Below are 24626 nucleotides of genomic sequence, written 5' to 3'. Positions count from 1 at the left end.
ATCTGCGGGACTAGAGGATGTCATGTGGCATGTAGGAGCCCTTAATAAATATACTACAAAGGCACTCAATGATTCAATAAATAGCATCTCCCTACTTAATACCGAAGTCTCACAGATACGCAAGGCAGTCCTACAGAATAGGATGGCCTTAGATGTCCTGACAGCAGCACAGGGTGGCACATGCACAATTATCAAAACAGAATGTTGTGTGTACATCCCAGACTATCACAAAAATGTCACAGGACTAATAAAAGATATGAATAGCCAGATTAAGGCTCTATAAGATCCTTCTCTCTCTCTCATTGATTGGTTAAGTTCCTGGTTTGAAGGTGGACTATGGCCAACAATTAAAATTCTCCTTTTCGGGCTTCTCATTCTTATGGCCTTATTAATCTTAATGTGTTTCTTTGTTCAGTGTTTCTCTACTTGGTGCTGAAACTCCATTGCTGCAATGACTTCATGACGACTGATGATCATTACCATGCACAAAAACACTTCTTCACTGTCAGCGCTGGATTCAGCTGCCTCCGTCTTTCGTAACTCCCCTATACGTTCCTCAACTGATCAATGTTGACCCGAGTAGGTAGGGACAACTCTATGCCCCTATTCAGTAGGAAGAAGTTACAGAAGATGAGACCTTCCACCTTCAACTACCTTAAAGATTTAAGGGTCAAAATTGTTCAGGGGGGAATGATGAGGGAGCAGGAGGCAGGCTGAGGACAAAGCAAAAGCTGGCACCTTGCACCCCCTCTCCACCCGCTCCCCTTGGTAATATGTGTCACATTCCTCAGGCGCCCCTGACTGCCCTAAAAGAAAAACAAATAGTTAACTTGCAGAGATCACAATCCTGCAAGGCAGGAGTCTCCCTTGGTTTACAAATGTCCTTGAGCTTTACAACAAAGAAGTTACCTTATCAATAGCCCAATTTCCAGAGGCACATAACTCAGTTCCTCAAGCCCTAATGTCTCCCTCCCCTCCATAAAAAAACCTGAAGGAGGCTGAGGTAGAAGGAAAAGTAAATAAAGTTAAATTTCTTCTAAACTTAAATCTCACTAACAAGGACTCTTGATAGCAGGAATGTAAATTCCACCAGGAGACTCCCAATTGTCTTTATGTTAGTGCCTCATTAGAGGGAAAGCGGCCTTGGCTTGATAGTAACCAGGCCTTCAATATCCTGACAGTCTTCTTTACCCCAATAGCCCTTCTGAACACCCCTTTGTCCTCACCTACCCAACTCCTGTGTATATAACCAGCCACTCCTCACATCCCCGGGGCAGCAGCTCTTTCTGCCCACGGGTCCTGTCCCCGTGCTTTAATAAACCACCATTTTGCACCAAAGATGTCTCAAGAATTCTTTCTTGGTCATCTGCTCCGGACCTCACCCCACCAAACCTCACCTAGGTTCTAGAACTTCATCAAGTAGTAGGCTGTCTTGATAGTGTGATGTAATAAGAATACTTTTAGTACTAGAGCTATAAACTACTTCCCTGTTACATCAGTTACATATCTCCTTTGGTGTATAAACTTAGAGCCTTTTAGATGTGAAATATGCTGAATCATAAAATGCTTTCCTTGGTTGGACTTAGCTAGTAAATAAAGTAATTAAATACCGTGGCTTAGAGGCCCAGCTGATTTACTTCAGTAGAAATGACCTTATAAAGTTCTTACCCAGTTGTGTAAGCTAAGTCTCCATTCTGTTACATTTTAAATGATTTATAGGGATGCTGGGGCTAGGGAAATAGAAAAGTGGAAATATATATATCACGGTTAGTTTTTAAAAGAATTGATCAAGGTATATGTAGTTAATAAAGAGAATGTTAACTATCTTAGCATGTCCTAATTTTTTTCTTTGAAGCATGTCTAATATGTGACCCCCCAGTAAACTCTCTTCTTTATATACCTAGCATTGGATTACATTATTTTTTGTTTCCTTTTGTTCTCTATTTTATGTGTTTGCTTTTATTTTATTTTTCTGCATACCTGAGGTACCTAGCAAAGTACTGGTAACATAGATGTTGATGAATAATTGTATTTTGTGTCGTTTTAAATATTTTTGAAATAAAATGGATATCTTTCAGCATAGGATTATGTAAACAGGAAACACAAAGGATATGGTCCTTTAAAAGAGTGAATGGACTGTTCCCTCCAGCCGATTCATAATTCCAATTGGATAGGCATGAAGAGTAAAACTGTAGAGTAATACTGAAGAAAACTTAAAAATAAGAGGAGCCAAGAAAAAAACAATAGGGCCGTTTTGTATCGTATTGTCATTATTATGCTCCTGATTATCATTTGTGGTAAACAAAGTCAGCTGAAAAACTTGAATAAATAATTCATTCAATAGTATCAACTACTTGCCAGTACAAACATTAAACCATTATTACTCTTACTACTATTTCTTCCCATCATGGCCCTCAGTGAGGATCCTCTGACTGTCCCTTTCCTGTTCCTCAACAGAACTTGGGCAGATTGTGTGACTTCCTGGTCACGTTCAGTTAGTTTCAATCTCTTTGAAGTTCTCCCTCTTCCTTTCTCCCCAAGTCAGAACCCGGAGTGTTAGGATGGTAAGGAAGGAGGACGTTTCTTTATATAAGAGACCACTCTCAGAGACGCCTTTATTTGAGTTACCGCCACTCTTTTGGTTTATAAGGACTACTTATCTACACACTCTGCACTGAAGGTGTCCAATTACTGGCTTTCTTGTGTGCACATGTGTGAGTTCTTAGGCGGATCCTGGGCTTGGAGGAGCTGTGAGGCCTTCCCACTGCGTAGGTTACTGTCTTGGCGGCTATGACTCCAGATCCATCACTTCCACCCAATCTTTGGATTTAAATGGCTGCCACTGACATTCATCTCACAGCTTCTTAAGCCTGTGTGTATATATGTATGTACATACACACACGTGTGTGTGTGTGTTTTCCCCAGTGTTAACATTTTTTAGAAAGTACTAGCAAAATGTCTATAACCCAGCTACCTTCCATGATATCCATTTCATCTATGGGAAACTGACTCACCTTGAGTGCCACAAATAGTAGAAGTGAAGATTGCCCCCGTGCTGGGGATTCTATGCCCTCTGCCTGCCATTTCTCTCTAGCAACCTTTTCTCTTCTGTAGGCACAAGGGTAGATCAGCAGTTCCCCTTCATTTGCCACAGCCCCGCTACTGAGTGGAATGGAATTCCCTTTCTTGCAGGCATCCGTAATCTCTACAGTGATTCTCTTGGAGTCTCCTCTCTTACTTGGCTAGGAAATTGTCTGGGGATGGGGCTAGACGTTGGAAGAGTTCCTTCAGTTCCCAACCTTCCTCAGCCTCTCTTCTTAAATGCTTATGGTAGTAAAACCATTTCCTTGGTCTCCTTTTAATCTCTCGGGGAAGCTGTTCGACTACAACATTTGCTAGTTCTCTTTTGTATGTGGACTGAGCATTTAGTGCCTCCTAGCCTCAGGTTTGTCCCTACTTACCAATTTCAGGATTTTAGGAAAAATCCTCATTTGACGTCAGATTAAAGTTGAGCCAGTTTATATGAGTTTATTTGCTCTTAAACTGTCTTTTATACACATACGCATGATTTTTTTTAACTTAAAGTCTACATGAATATTGTTTGTTCTTAAATTAAATAGTTATTAATATAAGTTACCTCAAGAAAGTTAAATTATTAGAATTTCTCTATGTTTTCCTGGTCTGCTCTTATTAAAGTTGCTGAAACATTCTACATTTATGATACCTTGGTGACGTCTTTTACTGGGATGATAATGTGGTATCATTTTTTGAATCAGATCATTAATAACTTGGTTGAGCATTATAGCACTGATGCCTTAAATTAAAAAGGAAAGAAACTAATACCACCAATTAATGCATAATTCCAATAATGCAACTAATACCACCAAATAATCTGCATGGCATGCAGATACTCTTGGAGGCAGGATTAACTCCTCAGACTTTCATTACACCTTGGAAATTAGGCAGTTTCTTGAAAGCGCACTAGGCTTCCAGAGCTGGAGGTGGGTGGAAAACCAAGAATCCTAGAAATAGTCAAAGGCACTGGAAGGGATGAGAGTCCTGCCAAAGCCATCCTTTTCTTTCATCCCACTTTTGCCTGTTTGGACATGGGGTAGCCAGACCAGCATTGATAGTATATGGGTAAATGGGTAGTTAAGGAAATCCATACCCTTCAAAGGAACCTGTTGCATATGTGCACGAGCCCAGGTTTTCCTCATGGAATTTGTAAACAGTACTCAGATTATGCCAGGCTTTATTACTCTTTATTCTCAACTGATAAAAAACCATTCTAGTTATTGGTAATCTTCTGTGAAACGGAATTTAAGACACATATTGTTTCTCTATCTTTTATAAATATATGAATATTAGACCATGCTGCAAAGATGAAGCATATATGAATGTTTATAATCAAAATAAAATAAAACTGATTCTGAAATTAATACATAGTGATTGTTATGCACATTCATTGTTTGAAGAATGTGGAATAGGAGAAAATACCCAGACTTTGGGATCAAACAACTTTGGGTTAGAATCCTGGCTTTGCCAATTACATGTTACATGAAATTGGGCAATTTACATAAAATGTCTCGGTTTCCTCATCTGTAATATAGGCATAATGTTAATTTTTTCAGTGTTGTTGATCGGAAATGACATATGCAGATTTACTAGCTTATGGAAGGAGTCCAACAAGTGATTGCTCATATTATAAGTAATAATACAGGGTTACCACTACTTTTGATGTTTTTTTATATATGTAAGAGCTTTCCAGATTTTTCATGTACAAACTCCTTTGTTTAACAAACATTTAAGGAAAATCTATTATATTGAAGGTTCTGAGGATTTCTAGTAACTTTTAAGGGAATTTTATGCTTTCATGAGAATTATCAGTTTAGCCCAAATAATTTTTAAAATAACCTTGTTGGACAGCTTTCTAAAAAGTATGGCACATTTTCTTGCCTTTGTAACATTGACAATGCAGGGTCATTGCTATGATCATTATTTATGTACTGAGATGTAATGCCATGATTTTCCAACATTATTTAAGTATGAAAGGATCTTTGTTTCTCATTATACTTCTTGAATCTTATCATCTGGTGTTCCTGTTTGACTTTTTGTCTTTTAATGTTCTTAGTGTTCCTTCACATTTCAACTTTGCTCTTTCTATCTTAGGCTCTCAAAGTATAAGATGGAGGAGTGCCAACATCTGAACAGGTCATGTGGAATAGTTTAGTTAACCTTAAACTTGCAATGAGCCTACAGTATTGGGAGACTGCTAACACGGTCGACACAGGCTTCGACAGCCCTTATATAAATGTAGTTTCCAAAACCAGGGAGCCAGTTTTCTGATGGTCAGCCTATATTAGGAGTTTGTCTAGTAGAATACTTTTACATTAGAATGTGATATGAAAGGAGTGACTAAGATGGCAAGATTGTAGAAGTTATATGAAAAAAATATTTATAGAAATGGGGGTATTTAGTTTGCTCTAGAAAACACTGTGGGCACATAGTGTGTGTACAAGAGCATGAGAGGATTAAAGCGTGGAAGCAGAATAAGTCAGAAAAACAAGTGACAACTCACATAATACACTCTTCTTAATTCGATCTTTTTTAGGGATAAAGAATAAAACTACTGATTTGGAGGCAAAATGGTATCTTGTTATGCTCTCTTGGCCCTATTTCTGTCTCCTGCTTCAAACTTCCATGAAATCATCTTGCTTGCTAGGTTTGACTTAGGAGAATAGAAGAATGCTTGGGCTCAGACAAGGAAGAGTCTCACAAGCTCACAATCCCCAGGAGAGTTCTCTAATGATATATCCAGCAAACCAAAGAGAGCAGATATGGCACTTAAAAAAAAAAAGTCCTCATCTTTTCCTGGTGAGTTTTGGTTTTTCTTTCCAGTGGTGCATTGGTAAATGTTTAATGACCATCTCGCTGAAAAAAAAAATGGGAGTTTATTGTAAGTTTTACTGATATAAATGTTGTATAGTGCACAGTTTGCAACTAATAATACAATGTACAATACTCTTTATTGTAAATTCCATGTAGGTAGTTGATTTTCACAAAATGTTTTCATTAATTGTTACCAAACTTGTATCTTTAGCCAATCTAAGATTATAATTCATCCATGATTTGACAAAATCAAACTATGAATAATTGTTTAATATCTGATTCAGCAAAAAAGTGCTGACAGCATGCAGAAATGGGCATAGTTCCAAGATAAATGTTGGTTAATGTTTTCATTTATGTTAGTGAGTAAGGTAAAAATGAAACAGATGTATGTTGGAACTTTACCCATTTGTCAGTGACATGAGCAACTTTGTTAAATTAGGTGATAGTTTTTGAATACTGAAAGGATATTTCCTCATTTTTTTTGTCTTACGCACAATGTAATGACTACTTACTTGATGTGTTAAAATGTTACTAGCATTATTAATGTTAAAATTATTAGCATATTCTCCATTATTTTTTTAGGTCTTGACAATCAAGAAGACAGTAGGTTGAACTCAATTTGTAGCATTTGCTGATTTCTGTGGCTAATTTTGAGCTACAAATATAATATTTTACATGGGATTGAAAAGAGATATGCAGTAATACATGATTACATAGTATTTCTATATATAGCTACAGTAGATACAGTAATTTAAGGAGCACAGATTATAGTAAAATCTTACAATGTACATTTATAATAAAGTAATTAGGAAGTGATGCATTTTGAGAATTTGTTACCTTCTAATGTAATTTAATTATAAGTTTATAAAATCTATTTATTTTTTTATTGAATTATAGTTCCATATAGTGTTACATTAGTTACAGCCTCGCCTCTGGTAACCACAGGTTTGTTTTCTGTTTTTGTAAGTCTGTTTCTGCTTTGTTGATTCATTTACTTTGTTTTTTAGATTCCACATGTAAGTGAAATTATATGGTATTTGTCTTTGTCTGACTTATTTTACTTCGCATAATACCTTCTAAGCTCAACCATGTTGTTTTGGATGGCGAGATCTCTCCTTTCATATTGCTGAATAATATTCCATTATATGTAGTATATTCATCTATAATGGATGCTTGAGATGCCTTCCTATCTTGGTTTGTAAATAATGCTGCAGTAAACATAGGGGTGCATATATCTTTTCAAATTATTATTTATACTTTTCTTTTGATAAATGCCTCATAGTGGAATCATTGGATAATATGGTAATTCCATTTTTAGTTTTTGGAGGAACCTTTATACTGTTTTCCACAGTGGCTGTACCAATTTACATTACTACCAGCAGTGCACAAGGGTCCCTTTTTCTCCACATCCTTGCCAACACTTGTTATTTCTTTTCTTTTTGATTCTAGCTGTTGTGACAGAAGGGAGTTGATAGCTCAGTGTGTGTGGGTTTTTTTTTAAGTTTATTTTTATTTTTTTAATTCCAGTAGTTAACATACAGTATAACATTAGTGTCGGGTACAGTATAGTGTTCAACACTTCCATACATCACCTGTGCTCATCACAAGTGGACTCCTTAATCTGCTTCTCGTTGTGGTTTTGATTTGCATTTCTCTGATGATTAGTGATATTGAGCATCTTTTCATGTGTCTGTTGGCCCTCTATATGTTCTTCTTAGGAAAAATGTTCAGAGCCTCTGCCTATTTTTTTAATTGGATGATAATGTTTAGAATGGAAGACAGTCTCTCAGTATGGATGGTTTGGAAATTGATGATCTGTTTATACAGTCTGCTTATTTGCCAAGGCTACCTTGTTTATTTTTAAAATTTATAATAATCTTTTATTGTTAAATTGTTTTCATAAGCTTTTCCTATAAAACAAATAGCCCTAAATTTAGGTGTCTAAACCAGGAAAACGTTTATTTCCTGCATATTGGTCTGAATGTTGCCTGTAGTTGTGCTTGTCTGGCCTCAGCTGGGTTTGTTTCCAGGTATCAGATCAGGTTCTGGTTTACTCCAAATTTATTCTCATTCTGTGAGCCAATTCTCAAGGAGCATGGAACATGTTGCTTTTGGGATGGAGGGCTGACACTCAAAGGTAAGCAGAAACATGGGCGCCTGGTTAGCTAGTCGGTTAAGCATCTGCCTTTAGCTCAGGTAATGATCCTGAGTCCCAGGTCAGACACCCTGCTCCCTGGGGAGCCTGCTTCTCCCTCTGCCTCTACCGCTCCCACCTGCTCGTGCTCTCCCTCTCTGTCAAACAAGTAAATAAAAATCTTAAGAAAAAAAAAGAAGGTAAGCAGAAACATGAACTGCCTCTTAGAACTTGTGCTTGGAGATGGCATGCTGTCATCTCATTGGTCAAATCAGTGACACTCCCAAAGTCAGTGGAGTTGGGAGGAATACTCCATCCACACGGAGGCAAAGATGAGGAAGTAAGAAAAGGACTGTGAACAAAAAAATACAGTCTAAATAAGAAAAAAAGGATTTTTTTTAATGATTATGAAACACACAGGTTATTACTTTTCTTTTTAAAAGTTCATATTGGTCTAATAATTTGCAGCATTTTAAAGAATTAACACAGTTTCAGTTTGAGACAAAACAAGATTTCAGACAAAGAAGCACTGAACAAGTTAGGGTTAAGTTGCTCAGGTAAATTCCTTTCGCCATTTCATGTGGTTCAAATCGACGATGCTAAAAACAGAAGCATTAGTCATTATGAAAAGAGTACTATTTGTTAATTTTTATTGGAATTCTGTACTTCATAGGAAGATATATGGTGATCTAGGGCACATATAACAGATGAGTATATAATATAGGAGTCTCTAAGACCTGGGATAGGCCACCTCAATTTCTTTGTCAGGTTGATTCTTAAATAATGTGGGGGGTTAGGGGTGCCAACTACCTGTTCAGTTGAAAACCCTCATATAACTTTTGGCTCCCCCAAACTTAACTAATTGCCTACTGTAGACCAGAAGTTTTACTAATAACATAGTCTTATTAACATGTATTTTGTATGTTATGTTTATTATATACTGGATTCCTATAATAAAGTAAACTAGAGGAAAGGTTAGTAACAAAATCATAAGAAAGAGAAGATACATTTATAGTACTGAGCTGTATTTATTAATACTGTAAATTTATATCACCTGTTAGTAGTCTGTTAGTGCCTATATCAATATTGTCTTATATGATGCAAATGTAAGTACTTCGTGTGCACTCATCTAATATTCAATTATTCTATAACAATAGCTTAATAAAGCTTATTTCTTAAGGATCTTGAATTTCTTTCAGAAACTTTAAGTTCATTCTTCTCAGTTTCCCTGTCTAGCAGATGTCTTAGTTGATTAGTATCTTTAGCCAGGCAAGATGGTGTGTGACTTTGCTTCTGAGTTGTTTGGTAGCAATCTTAGTATGGTGTTAGATGACAAAAGTTAGACTAGTGGAAATTCTGTTTTTCCTTACAGGTCAATAGCTTTATTAGGAATACTATGTTTTAACCCAAAATCTGCTTTGGATCTAGCCCATCATAATATGCAGTTTTACTGAAACTATTTTAAAGAAATATTATCAGTCCCTTTTCTCTGATACCATCCAAGAAAGGGACAAGTTGTGAAGGGAAAGTAGATTTTCCATTTCTCTAACCTAATACACTTATTTGACCTTCCTCTTTGAGTCCTAAAATATACTGTCCTTTTTGGAAAAAAAAAAAAAAAAAAAAAAAAAAAAGGTACCAGATTGAGTCTCCTGGGAATTTTCCCAGTTTTAATTCTGCTATAAATATTTCCCTTGCTCCAGATATTCTGAATATATGTATTTAAAATTACTATTGCTTAGAGCAGGCAGGCAACACATTTTTCTTTTCTTTTAACAAGCATTCTGTCTGTTCTTGTGTTTTATTCCAGGCATGTTTGTGTGTGTTCAAGAATATGTACATTAGATAGTATACAGTCTTCCAGGATCACAAGGCTTGAGGAAAAACTACATCCTCTGGTCTATTTGTTGGTCTTCAGACTGTATTTCAGAAAACAGCCATTGAGTCTTAGTTTTAAAACTCATGTGAGACATCTGCTTAACCTTCATTGGTAATACATTTTTGTATTTAACATCCTATTCCAATACTTCAGGTAAAGGAAGCAGAAAATTAGTCAGTGTCCTGGTACTTCTTCTGGGTTATGTGCTTTACTTTTCAGTTCTAGTCTCAGACCTGCCAGCATCCTTTGTTCAGTCTGTCTTTCCAGTCTGTCTGTCTTATCTGTTTGTTAGTTATCAGGCCTCAATTAAAATCTCAGTTCCTCTAAAAGGTGTTTTAATACTCTTCCACTCATCTCTCTGATTTTCTACTGCTTATGGATCTTTTCCTATAGAATCTTAAATTTATTTGTTCATGAATTATTTCAAACATATCCATTTTTCATTTCCTAACTTATCATGCATGGCAGGCAAGGCCCCTACCTTTTGTATGCAGCTATTTTCTCTAGACAGAAAGCGGCAAGTAATTAGTGGTAGTATTTTAGGCCTCGGAAAGTTGATGGGTTGGATATTTTTAGGTCACGCTTTTGCCCAGTTCCCTTGCATAATTCCTCAAGAGCAAATGCAGGTGAGTGTGATTTCCATAGGCAAAACTGCCTACTTGCTCATACCTCATATGTTCCTGCTGGACCCTGCTGTTATGCTTAAAGATTTCCCCTTAACTGCTAATTGATTCCTGAAGCAGTCATTTTATTTTAAAATATACTTCTCCTCTTTAGCAGGGTTATTATAAGTGTGTTATATTGAATTTACAGAGGGCTCAATTTCTGTTCACTTGTCAGTTTTTCTAGTCAAAGTTCTTTGGTAGTCTCTCATGGGTCCAATCTCCATACTACATTTTAGTTATATCTCTTTAACAGAACCTTGAAAAATCATTTCTAGGTTATACAAATGGCTGTCTGCTAGAACTTAAACCTGTGGGTAAGGGTGACAGCTTGCACAGAAGAGACCTGGCTCTAGCCTGTTAAGTTAAGCCAGATTTCAGTAGTTCAAGTTTAGGGTGTGTAAGAAAAAGACTGAAAGTGAGGGTAGAGGAGAGAAAGAAAGAAGGAGAGAGAGAGAGAAAGTTGATAGAAGTCATGTTTCAATTTAAGTTAGTAATAGTGTGGCTTTCCTGGAGCTGAATATTCAAATGTAATAATAAACTATTCCTGAAAATTGAACTGAAACATTGACCAACTTTGTCAGCACTAAGAGGCATAAATACAGTATTTCACATAACATGAGAAACTATTTTCCTTTAGGAAGGAAATACACAAAGACTTTGGTAGGTAAAGTGCCAGATATTTAAAAGAAGTGAAAATACTTGTCCACCCAGATATTTGCAAATATTCGAATACTTAGAATTGTATAGACATCTATTTGATTTTTCATGTTTGATATGTTCACTATTATGTACCTTTTAAAAGAGGTTTATTTTTAAAATTTATTAGAGAGTGTGTGTGTGAGCAGGGGGGAGGGACAAAAGGAGAAGGTGAGAGAGAATCTTAAGCAATCTCTCCGCTGAGCACAGAGCAGGGCTCAATCCCATGACCTTGAGATCATGACCTAAGCTGAAATCAAGAGTTGGATGCTTAACGGACTGAGCCACCCAGGTGTCCTTCATATGTTCGTTATTACATAAATGTAAAATCTGAGACTTAAATCACACAAATAATTACTAGCTGCCTGCTGATGATTATGTGCATAAGAAGATCAGTGATAGAAGGTGAAGGAGGAAAGATTGTCTTGAGGTTTGAATGTTATTTTGTAAAAAATAATCTTAAAATTTCTTGAATAGTAGAGACCATATAGTATACTTCTAAAATCTTATTTTTAAAGATTTCCTATAGTATAATTGGATTTTTCTTTTGTACAATTCTATTAATCTTAATACCTGTGTAGCATAATGTAACTATCAGCACAGTCAGGCTATAGCAGAGAACTCCCTGTAAGAACTCCCTTATGCTACCCCTTTAAACTCATGTTACCCACACCTAACTCTTGGCAACCACTGACAGTCCCAATAAGTATAGGCTTTTTTTTTTTCTTTTTGAGAGTGTCCTATACATACCTAGTGTCTTGTTATTACTGAGTACTCTTCCACTATATGGATGTGCCACTATTTATTCATTCATAATTACCTACCAAAGTACAGTTGGGATATTTTCAGTTTTGGTGACTATGAATAAAGCTACTATAAACATTTGTGTACAGATTTTTGTGTGAACATAAGTTTTCATTTCTGTAGGGTATATCCAAGAGTGGGATTGCTGGTGAGTGTATATATATAGCTCTGTAAAAAATTGTATGAAACTGCCCAACTGTTTTCCACAGTAGCTTTCCAATTTTCCATTCTCACCAGCAGTGTGTGCAAGTTCCAGTTGCTCTGCATTCTCCCAAAACTTGGCTTCTTGATTTTTCAAAACATACAGCCATTCTTGTTAGTGTATAGTGATATCTCATTTTGATTTCAATTTGCATTTTGGTAATGGCTAATACTGTGGAACATTCTTTCATTGTTTATTTGCCATTTACCTGAATATTTTCTTTGAGGAAGTATATGTTCATTCCCGCCCCCCTTGTTTTAGATTGGTTTGATTGTTTTCTTACTGTTGAGTTTTAAGAGTTCTTTATATTTTTGAAAACTCTGACATTGGTGTCAATGTAGATGACAGACTAGACAAAAATGTCTAATGGCAGAGAAAGAAGGGAGGGAAAAGTAAATGATTATCATGCATGGCTTCTTAAGTTGTGAAATATTCTGTGTATATCTATTAATATTTTAGATTAACGCATAATGCATATTTTTTATCTCTGAAAATCCGCTTGGATAGTGAATGATTGATCTGACTTACAGTTTTGATAGACTACAGCTTAATTATAGCTTGTATACATGACTCTCACAGCAACCTAGTCAGATACTACCACTCACATGTCTCAGATGAGGAAACTGAAGGGCTCAGAGGAACCAGGACTTGCTTGAGGTCGTATAGGTAGAAACCAGCAATATGGTCATCATACCCTGTCCTCTTTTCATTGTTCTGAGACAACTTGACAGTGAATTTATTCCATGATTTGAATGTAATCCATCTTGTTATAGTTTGGAAGAGCAGAAACATTGTGAGCAAACCATTCATTGCCCATTTACACTAAATATAGTTATATGGTATATATTTGTGGTGATGATGTAAGGTTCTTGGTTATTTTTGGTTGGGGAAACTCAACACTTGACCTCCTGTGCTCAGCTCTAACCTCATGAGAGATCTGCAGTCATATTTGAACTATGTGCTAGTTAATAGCTATTTGTTTCTTTACAATTAGAAATTTTCCATAAAATAATTTTCCATAAAGAAGTGTCAAAGTAAAATTATTTTTATTAAAATAGATAGAAAGTTTTGTACAGATTAGTAAAATTATATGTAAAATTGGTTACAGATTAAAAATAAAATATAACTGGAACCACAACATAGACTAATAAATTGGAACATTATTTAAGCTTGGATGTGTATTATACAAAATGACTTGAGGAAAATTATATTTTCCAAGCCTAGCAGATGTTATTATGCCTCTCAAATCCATTTCCACTTTTTTTTTTTTTTTAACTTGTATGAATACAGATTTCTCCAAATGGTATTTATGGTCTTTGGAAAGTCATTTAGCTGTTCCCAAGGACAGAGATAGTATTACAAACTTTATATAGTGGTATGCAAATAGCTAAGTGGAAGAACTGGGAGATTATCCTCCATGACCAACCTCTAAGTTGGGTTAAATCGCCATTCTTTACACGCCAAAGAAAAGTATTTTTCCCTGTCCTTCACTGGAAAATTATGGAATTATAGAGGAGTCTTTGCACATGATTAGACCATGAAATTTGAAGGAGTGTTAAACTTACTTGGGCTTAGGAAAGCTTTTCTAGGAATATTGCCCTGGCAAAGGTGAGGTATTTTCATCAGATTTATTAGCCAACAGAGAAAAGCTTATTTTAATGTTCCCACTGGCCCCATAAGTTATTTCTCTCTATCTGCTGTGGAAGAAAATAATTAAATTATTGATGTTTGTTGGCCCATATGTGTAGTTGCTTTTTCAGTTATATTGTTCATACACCCAATGTAAATATTCCAGACTTCAAGTAAATCAGTGACTCAGAACCAAAGATATATTAGTTTGACTAGCCATGCCAGTGTTTTAATTCCTTCCAAGGAAAGTGGTGTGGACTGATTTTATTTGCTGCCAGCATTAACCCCAGTATGATTAAGTTCAGCATATGTAAGTATGTATTTCCAGGCTTTGAAAAGTCCCCTCACTAGGGTTGCTTCAGAAATATAAACCAATTTTTCCTTAATTACCACCCCTCTGAACAATATTGAAGGACAATTACAGAGGCCCACCTGTCGTATCACTGTCCCTGTGTGCAGCCTGCAGGGCATGCATGGGGAAAGGGGAGTAGTTAGGGAAAGGAGGTAGAGATCTCTTTACTTGAAGCCATACTCAAATATGATCTTTAAAAAAATGTACTCCCTCTGTTCCACATTTGTGCTGGGTCTTTTGTTCTGGGGTCAGATGAGTTTAGTCTGATAGTCTATGTTACACAGATATCACATAGGTTATTACTGGCCATTCCTCCCTCCCCCCTGCCCCAAAGATTTCTCATGATCTGAACATTGGGGAAGAAAATTTCCAGATTATATTGAAAGACACAAATGAATTCTTTTTTTAAAAAAATATTTATTTATTTGACAGACAGAGATCACAAGTAGGAAGAGAGACAGGAAGAGAGAGGGGGGAAGCAGGCTCCCCACTGAGCAGGGAACCTGATGCAGGGCTTGATTCCAGGACCCTGAAATCATGACCCAAGCTGAAGGCAGAGGCTTAACCCACTGAGCCACCCAAGCACCCCACAAATGGATTCTTATTAAAAAAGATTTCTGTCGAAGTCAGATTTAAAGAGTGTCATTCGGCAACATTGGAGAATACCTAAATGAAATATTAGTAAGTACATTCTTTGGTGTTCCCTTAACTGACAAAGGACATATAGGTGATCCTTCCATCTGAGATATTAGTGAGAGAAAGAGCACAGAGTGTTAGTTTCTACAGATAATCATCCATTTCACTTTGCTACCTTGACAGACTTTGCAACCAGACTGCTAAGAAGCAGAGAATTCAGTGATTTGAGATCGCTTTCTGAAGAGAGTAAACATAAATTGAGCTTTATATTGCTGGGAGCCACTGATACAATAATTTAGGACAAACCCTATCTCATTCCCTATTAGGTGGCAGCAAAAAGACATTTGTGGGGGGGGGCTGTTACAGCATCTTTGATGCTGAGCTGGTCCATGATAACAATAACGTAAAATATAAAAGTAGAAAGAATCCATGAACTAAATTACACATACACGCACATACACATCTTCGAGTGGCTTTCATTCACAATCTGAAGTTTGGAGAACATACTAATCTGGGCAGAGGAAAAGCTTTGATGCAACAGGGAAGCTATTTTACTTTTTTGCTGCTTGAGTATGTAGTACAGCATGACCCTTCCAGTGTTCTTAATGAAGTGCTTCCTTAGTGAATTTCCCTGGGATCTCTGTTTCATCACCAAAACTTTTAAACTCCTTAGACAAGTTGTAGCAAAGCAATAAAATAATCCAAAGTGGGGGCGGGTGGCACCTGGGTGGCTCAGTGGGTTAAAGCCTCTGTCTTCGGCTCCGGTCATGATCCCGGAGTCCTGGGATCGAGCCCCACATCGGGCTCTCTGCTCAGCAGGGAGCCTGCTTCTCCCCCTCTCTCTGCCTGCTTGTGATCTCTCTCCCTCTCTGTGTCAAATAAATAAATAAAATCTTTAAAAAAAGAAAAAAATAGTCCAAGGGGGAAGACTCCCAAACAGTGGGTCTGCTTTAATGAAAATATTTTGGCTGTTTTAATGATAACACATTGCTGATCATATCCTTTTATTACAAAAGAAATGCTTTAGGGTTTTCATATTCTTGTAGACAAGAAAGGAAATACCCAAATGTAGTCTTTAGAAGTATAGAGCATGGATCACTCAATAATTCTAAAACAAACGTCATTTTGTACAATGTTTACAGGGAACTAGATAATGGAAGAATTAATGACCTGGCAAAACACTTAATGCAATAAAGGAAGAGAAGGGAATTGGCTTTAGGGAAGGCTCATGTCCGTAATATTGTGGGGCAGAGTGGCATACTATTTTTGTACAGCATATCGGAATATTTACAAGAAAACTGAGTTTTTAATTTTTGCCCCTCTTCCGTGACCTCCAATTACTAAGTCTACTCAAATGCCTCACCATCTTGGTGTCAAATAAATGAAGTCTCCCTTGACTTTGGAGGATTGTTAAATGATCTTTCCATACATAGAGAGCTCGCACAGAACCTCCAGCTCTGGAGTTTACGTTCTCAAAATGTTTCAAAATGTTTACTTGCTCCATTTGAGCATGAGAAGGTTTAGCCAGTTTGAAAATAGTTTTGCAGTTGGTTTGGAGTGTCTTTTATTCTGATGGATTAAAAACTCTGTGTGTGTGTGTGTGTGTGTGTGTGTATGTGTGTGTAATTTAGTACATGAATTCTTTCTACTTTTAGATATTATGTTACTGTTAGCATGAACTAGCTCAACATTGTGGTAGATAAATATGTAAATAAATTCAATATTAAAAGTGGAACTTAGAATTATATAGGGACCTTAGGGTAATAATGAAGATGCTACAGAGAGACACCCTTTATATGATGGATCATATTTTCCAGTTCCAGTTTGGATTGTGTTTCTAATTGAAACAGATTTCTTCTGAGTCTTTTTAAGCTTGTGTCTAGATTCTCAGCCTAGGTTTTGCTTATTTTTCTTGGGGACAGCTCTGCTATAGTCCCTAACATTTGATTTTAACCACTATTAGCAATAGCAGTGGGAAGCGGTCTCCCCACTGAGGAGGAAGCCCGATCATGGCCCGAGGAAGACAAGATCATGACCTGAGCCAAAGGCAGTTGCTCAACCACCTGAGCCACCCAGGCACCCCAAAAATGTATTCCTTAGACAAAAATCCCAATGTTATAGTGTAAGAGAAATACAGCGAACGAATTTATTTAAAGGAAGTGTGTCCAAGTGCCAAAATTAATTATCCTGCTTATATTTAATTTTTCTTAAATTTTTAAATCTTATTTATTTATTCATTTATCTATTATTTATTTATTGAGAGAGAGAGAGAGAGGAGTGGCAGAGGGAGAAGGAGAGAGAGAATCCCAAACAAGTTCCAAGCCCAGCACAGAGACCAATGTGGTCTGATCTCAGCCCCATGAGATAATGACCTGAGCAGAAATAAAGAGTTGGATGCCTAACCAGTTGAGCCACCCAGGTTCCCCTCTTCTCATTGTGTGTGTGTTTGTGTGTGTATGTATATATATATTTAAGATTTTATTTATTTATTTGACAGAGAGACACAGCGAGAGAGGGAACAACAAGCAAGGGTAGTGGGGGAGGGAAAAGTGGCTTCCTACTGAATTGGCTATCTTAGCATTGAGACAACTGAGACTCCTTGGATCAGCAATATTTATAAATATTTATACAAATATTTCAGATTTCTAATTTGATGTGCCTGCCTCATCCTCTTTTCCCAATTTCCCTCTACTTGAAATCTATTCTCTGCTGGTGAAACAAATTTTATGAGGTCAAGATTTGGTTTCTTTGCTAGGCTTTTAGAAACTTTACAGAGAATAAAAGTTTAATCAGTTTCATCCTTTATGAGAAAAATTCTAATAATGGAAATGGCAGGTTTTTATAGTTACACATTATATTTTCTACATTTAACAAAAGTAGAGCTCTTAGGCAAGAAGGAATGTAAATGGTTTTTATTAATATTCATATAATATTACTTCCCACTCACAATAAAACACATTAAAATATAATCAGCTAGGTAGCAAATGAATGTGCCTTTTGTTAATTCTCCAGTCATGTTGTTCATATTGGGTTTTCCACTCTAATGTTTCTTTTCTTTGCTTAGAGACTTAAAAAAAAAAAAAAAAAAAAAAAAAAAAAAGCCTTCCTTCAACATTGTGTCGGTGTACCATTTTACAGCCTAATACCTTATGGAACATTAGTTCTCATAAATTATAATTAAATAGTTTTTCAAGCTTCGTCTGCAGTATTATCATCTATAGTTAATATGCAACATAACTAAATGAGTAGAATAGTAACTAAGTTTTAATACTCAGACTATTTTAAAATTGGGGCAAACTCTGTATGTCCCTAAAATCTTAGGTTTTTAGTCACTGAAGGGCTTTGTAAATAGTGCCATGATCAACACATTAGACTCTTTAATCTAGGATAAACATTCTCAGTCAGAGGCAGTTTTGACCCCTCCTGCCAGAGTATATGTGACAATTCTGGAGACATTTTTGGTTGTCATAACTTAGTGGTGCTCTTGGCACCTAGTGAGTAGAGACCAGAGACGCTGCTAAGTATCCTTACAGGACATGATCCATACCCACCCCTCAACAAAACATATTCGGTCTTTTGTGTTAACAGGACCATAACTGAGAAATCTTTCGTTTAGGACAATGTCTCTTCATTTTGGGATAAATAAATTGTGCAACTGAGATATATTAAATAACTTGAATTACCAAGAAGTCCTAGAAGTTAATGCTTTGATTTTGGAACTAAATAATAAACTATTGATAGTATATGAATTTTCATTTAGTGTCTTTGTGAGGGAGAAAAATGTAGAACCAAGAGGGAAAAAAAAAAAAAATCACAGTAACATTTTCTTTCCTTTAAAGAGATAAAACTTGTTTTCAAGTGTAAATTTTCCCAAGGTTCTTTGGGTCATCTTGAGTAGATATCTAAAGAGAAGAAAATGTCAATGTAATCCTACATGACAGACTTTTCAAGGTTCTGTTGCAGACATATAATGAAGAGAAAATGTGTTGTAACACTGTTTCTTGAAATAGGAGTAGTTGTCAAGACTGAAAAGGTTATTTGATTAATTCTTATTCATCTGCAGAATATTACAAATTTCCCCTCCTTCCCCAAATAAAATTAATGGCTCTCTTCTCCACCACCCCACCCCAGAACTCTTAAAAACAAATTATTTTAAAATTTCTTGATTGTTCTACTTAATCATTATCAGTAGCTACTTAAAAAATTTTAAATTGTGCTTTTAAACAACTCTGGTGAAATTTGAGATAAATGCTACTCAGATACAGAATATTAAAACTCAGGGTCCCTGGGTGGCTCAGTGGGTTAAAGCCTCTGCCTTCTGCTCAGGTTATGATCTCAGGGTCCTGGGATTGAACCCCGCATCGGGCTCTCTGCTCAGCAGGGAGCCTGTTTCCCCCCTCCCTCTCTCTCTGCCTGCCTCTCTGCCTACTTGTGATCTCTGTCAGTCAAATAAATAAATAAAATCTTTTAAAAAAAGATTATTAAAACTCAATTTACTCACAAACAAAACTAATTCTCTAGAATATATGCTCCATGGAGACAGGGACCTGGGCTGCCAGGAAATTACCTCTAGTCCCAACACCTGGAACAATTCATTGTATATTAGATAAATTCAGGAAATATTAGTGAAATTAGCACATGCAAACCAGTTTTGCCAGTCTGTGGACTATCTAGTAAGTGGGCTATATTTAAGCAAGTAAAACATGCACTCAGATGAGACTACTTTGAATAAGAAGCAGTCTAGAGTCAAAGAGTCTACAAATTTTCCTGTATATTCAAAAAGCCAAGCAAGTCTAGGGTAGTGACTTCTCTAAGCCCCCCGATTTAAGTGAATGTGGGCCATATTGTTATCGAGATCACTTTTTCTTGCTTTCTTAACCCGGGAATGTTGTGTGGGTTATAGACCATAGACATATAGACATATAGACATACAGACATATAGACTGCATAGCTAATACTACCTTTCCCATAACCCTCCCCATCCTGTGTACTCCAGAGTGATGGCTCCAAAACAAAGTCTCACCCCCAAATAGAAATTCTCTAGTTTCTTCAAGAGTATTTTAGGCATTTTAAAATATATTCCTTTGGCTCTTCTTAAACGTTTATTTATGTATTTACTTTTGAAGTACACTTAACTAATTTTATTTTTCCACTTGCATAAATTATAATTCAAAGTAGACTAGGAATAATTAGAACTTACTTGAAGATAATTTATCTGAAATGAGTTGAATGGACAGTATCTTTACTCCCAAAGTTATAACTTCTGCCTGTGAGTTGATGATCCCCAATTCATAAATCTTTCCCAGCCTTCTCCAGCAGCTCTGATCCTATATCTCTAACTAATTATTACTGGAAAACTCTGTTTGCATCTCCATTGGGCCCCAATTATATTTGCCTTAAAGTAAACTCACTGCATTGTCCTCTCCCAAACCTGATTTTATACCTTTATTTTTCACCTAAGCAAATTGATTTTCCCAGTTTCTTTCAGTGAAAAAGCCTACAAATCATATTTTAGTATTTGCCACTATTCAACCTTATCTCTCAGCAAATTACAATTTTATCACTAAATTGATTAATTTTTTTCATGATTCATGCCTATGTTCAATTGTTGATTACTCATGTTGCATGATTGACAGTTTGCCATTTAAATAAAGTTAGGACCTGTTGTGATGAGCACTGGGTGTTATATGCAACTAATGAATTGTTGTACATTACATCAAAAACTAATGATTTACTATATGTTGCCTAACTGAACATAATAATAAAAAAATAAAGTTAGAAAGCACTGGCTGTCAGTAAAAAGATCCCTCAGATCTTTACATTTGGTTTATGAATCTTTATTTGCTAGTATGAGGATGGTTAGATGAAAGTTAAAATTCTGTGAAGCTACTTTTCATTGAAAATCAGTGATGACAAAACAGTTGATAATAATACTTGATGTTGGCCTGGTGATAGTTTCTCATTAATTTTTGAAATACCATGCATTTCTAGAATTCTGGAGAAAAAAATTAGTTTAATCCACTTTACACATTTGTAAAAGCAGATCCATAAATGCTGTGCTTTACTAGATAACAAATTGAGAGGAAGAACTAGGATTCAGTTCATATTCACAGATTTCCAATTCAGTATCTCTTTTACTAAATTCTGTTGCTTCATGTCTTTGAAAAATTGTACTTAGTGGAAATTTAGGATTAAATTTTTTAAAATTTAGTTCTTTGAATATACCATGTTTCTTTTTATCTCAGAGCATGTGACATTTTCATGCTTGGAATATTTTGTTTTCTCCTGGCTTAATTTTCCTTTAGCTAATTGACTATCTTCATTTTCAGATTCCAGTTCCAGTATCTTTTCTTCAGACAAGCCTTCGCTTACATTCTGTATCAACTCAGTCGCTTGTTACAGAAATCCCTATTTTTTTTTCTCCAAAACATGTCATAATATTCTGCTTTTCAATTTGTGTGTGTGTGTGTGTGAGAGAGAGAGAGAGAGAGAGAAAGATTGACTATTTGTTTACTGACTTGGCTTCCCCCCTAGACAGCACTGTAAGAGCAGGGCTTGAGTTGATTTTGTTTTCCCCTTGTATCTGCAGGGGAAAGGATGCCTGGTACATAATAAAAAATAATAAATTCCTGAAGGAATATGGTAATTGAATAAAGCAAAGGCGTATACTAAAGGGAATTGTATTTAAATTGTAGAAGACAAAAAAATAAAAAGGAGTATTTGCTATGGGTGGAAGTTAACTCCTAAAAGTCCTGAGACTAAAGAGGAATTTCATTAACCAAAATGTTTTTAAACCTGGATGTGGTTCTAAAAACCATTTTCTGTTATTTACTTACATTACTCAGCAACAGTGGATTTGAGAGTATGCCTATCATAAGTTCAATGATCATGGACTTGCCTGAAGATTGTGATCACTAATTACTAAATAATAGATGTCCCTTGGGTGCAGGGCACTAAATGAGGCATTTTATGAAAACTAGAGAAGACATTGTCCTCATCATTAGGTTGCTCTCTGTGACTGCATTTTATGGTTGAAATATTTTATTAAACCTCTGCTTCTCTGAGAGTGGACACCATCTGCTAGAAAAGAGGGGAACAGAGAGAGTCAAGAATGGATTTTTTTAAAATGTTAATGAACTATATTTACTTTGATTAACTTACTCTACCACTACTATGTAGTTTCCATGTTTAGTGTTTGATTTTCATCAGTGCAATTTTCTACACTGATGTGTAATTTCAGGGCACCTGGATGGCTTAGTCAGTTGAGTGTCCTAACTCTTGGTTTTGGCTCAGTTCATGATCTCAGGATCCTGAGATTAAGTTCTACATCAGGCTCCATACTAGGAATGGAGTCTCCTTGTCCCTCTCCCTCTGTTCTTCCTCCTACTTTCACTCTCTCTCTCTCAAAAATAAATAAAATCATAAAAAAAGAAGTGTAATTTCATTTCCCATTTGAATTTTTCATTTCCTAGTAGAACTTTTCAAAGTGTTTATTGTGTGTCTATTATGTGCTAGGCACTGTACTAGGTCATGGTGATAGACAGATAAAAGACACATCCCTTGCCTCTAGGGTTCTTGCAGACTAGGAGAGACAGAGGAATACACCACAGCTGTATGATGGGTTTTGAGACATGGGTGTGTATGAGTAACAATTGGGCACAGATAAGAGGACTGGAATCACAGTGATTCTGGTTAGGCTTCCTTCCTAAAGAAAGTGAGGCTTAAGCTTATTCTTAAATAACCAGTAGGAAGTCAGCACATGAAGGAGGAGAAAGATACCAGAAGGGGCAGTTGGAAAGAGGGAAAAGTATGGGCAAAGGGATAGAGGAGTGAAAGATTTATCCATAAGGTGTCCGAGGAGGGGAGTACAAAGATTTTGCTTTAGGGGTAGTAAGGACATCATGGAGCATCCTGACAGACGCTTGTCTCAGTGAGGTGGTTGAATTTCATTCTGGAGGTGGTGAGAATCCTTTTTTTTTTTTTTTTTTTTTTTTTTTTTTTTAAGATTTTATTTATTTATTTGACAGACACAGCGAGAGAGGGAACACAAGCAGGGGAAGTGGGAGAGGGAGAAGCAGGCCTCCTGTGGAGCAGGAAGCGCAGTGGCATCCCAGGACCCTGGGATCATGACCTGAGCTGAAGGCAGTGGCTTAAAGACTGAGCCATCCAGGGGATAAGAATCCTTTTAAGAATTTTAAGTGGAGGATGGAGGAAAAAATCTGTCATAACCCTTCATGACTGATCAAGTAGTTCAATAAGATTCAGGAAGGAATATAGAAAAATTCTTTAGATTCTGATTTGGGCAAGATAGAGAATAAAGAAGGAGGAGTGAGTCTGACAGGTAGATAATTAGTTGGCTTTCCTCATTAAACTAATCTGTAGCATATCCAAGTGGAATTGTGAATTAAGTAGTTAGATTAAAGGATTTAGGGACCAGGGAAGCATTTGGGGCTACAGACAGGTATTTACAAATAGATTATTATATAGGTGGTAGCTGGAAACAGGTTTGGATGAGATGTTCTTAGAAAGCATACGAAGGGAGAAGAGAAATTACCACCTCTTTGTATCTTGTGTTGAAAATATTTTGGTTCAGCATTCATTCATCTTATTCCTTGAAAGAGTACTCCATGTTTCTTTTCGGTTGTTACTTCAGTCTAACTTTTATTGCAAGTGGTTGAGGCTGATCCTGTGCCCAGCTCTAGGGGTGGCCATGGAACTAAGAGTAAGTCAGTTGGCTTAAACCCATTCTTTTGGCCTCAGTCTTTGTTTCATGGGTGGGAATGTGACTGAAATAGACAATTAGCAGTCAGACACAGGACTTATTTTTCAACTATTGTAGGGAAGGAAATCTCTTTTTTTTTCTTCCTGGACTTAAATCTAAAGGTTGTTAGCTAGGAAGGCCACCTTGAACAGCCTGAGTATAAAACCAACAAACACCAAAGAAGCTGGAGCCAAGAGTCAGAGAGAAACAACAATGACAAAAATCTTCCCATCCCGCTGTGCTTAAAAAGTATTGAATTCTGTTCCATTAAGAAAAAACAAAAACCTGTAGCATTGTTAATGTGAGTTTCAAGATGATACATGAGCTTCTCCCTGGATATCTCTTCAGTCTCATCTTTCCCTCACTCCCTTGTAATGTATCATGTTCATGTTTCTTTCTATATAGGACCTTTGTGTATGCTGTTTCTCTCTTTAGCTTTACCTTCCGCTCATTGCCTAGTAAATATCTGCTATTTCTGAGACCTGAGAGCCACTGCCTTAGGAAAGAAAGCCTTTCTGACCATCACATGCCCAGTGTGGGTTATGTTTCTTTGTTATAGAGTAGGAGTTGGTAAATGTTTTTCTGTAAAAGGCCAGATGGTAAGTATTTCAGGCTTTTCATTGCCATGTGGTCTCTATCATAACTGCTCAACTCTGTTGCTGTGAAAGCAGCCATAGACAATATCTAAATGAAGGGATATGGCTGTGTTTCAACAAAATTTCACTTACATATACAGTGAGTGGACCATATTTAGCCCACAGGCAATGACTTCCTGAGTCCTTTTATAGACCTTTATTTCCTTCAGAGCTCTCATCTGAGTTTGTAATTATATATTCATCATGATAATTATTTGCTTAATGTTTGTGTCTACTACCAGATACTAAGCTCCATGACATCAGGAACCATGTGTTTTTGCTCATCACCATATTTCCAGCATTTAGCATGGTGTCTGGTACACAGCAGAGTTTTATGAATGTTG

Source organism: Lontra canadensis, unplaced genomic scaffold (genome assembly GCF_010015895.1).
Source record: "Lontra canadensis isolate GAN:19392208 unplaced genomic scaffold, GSC_riverotter_1.0 scaffold78, whole genome shotgun sequence".
Lineage (NCBI taxonomy): Eukaryota > Metazoa > Chordata > Mammalia > Carnivora > Mustelidae > Lontra > Lontra canadensis.
Note: the sequence above shows the minus strand (reverse complement) of the source record.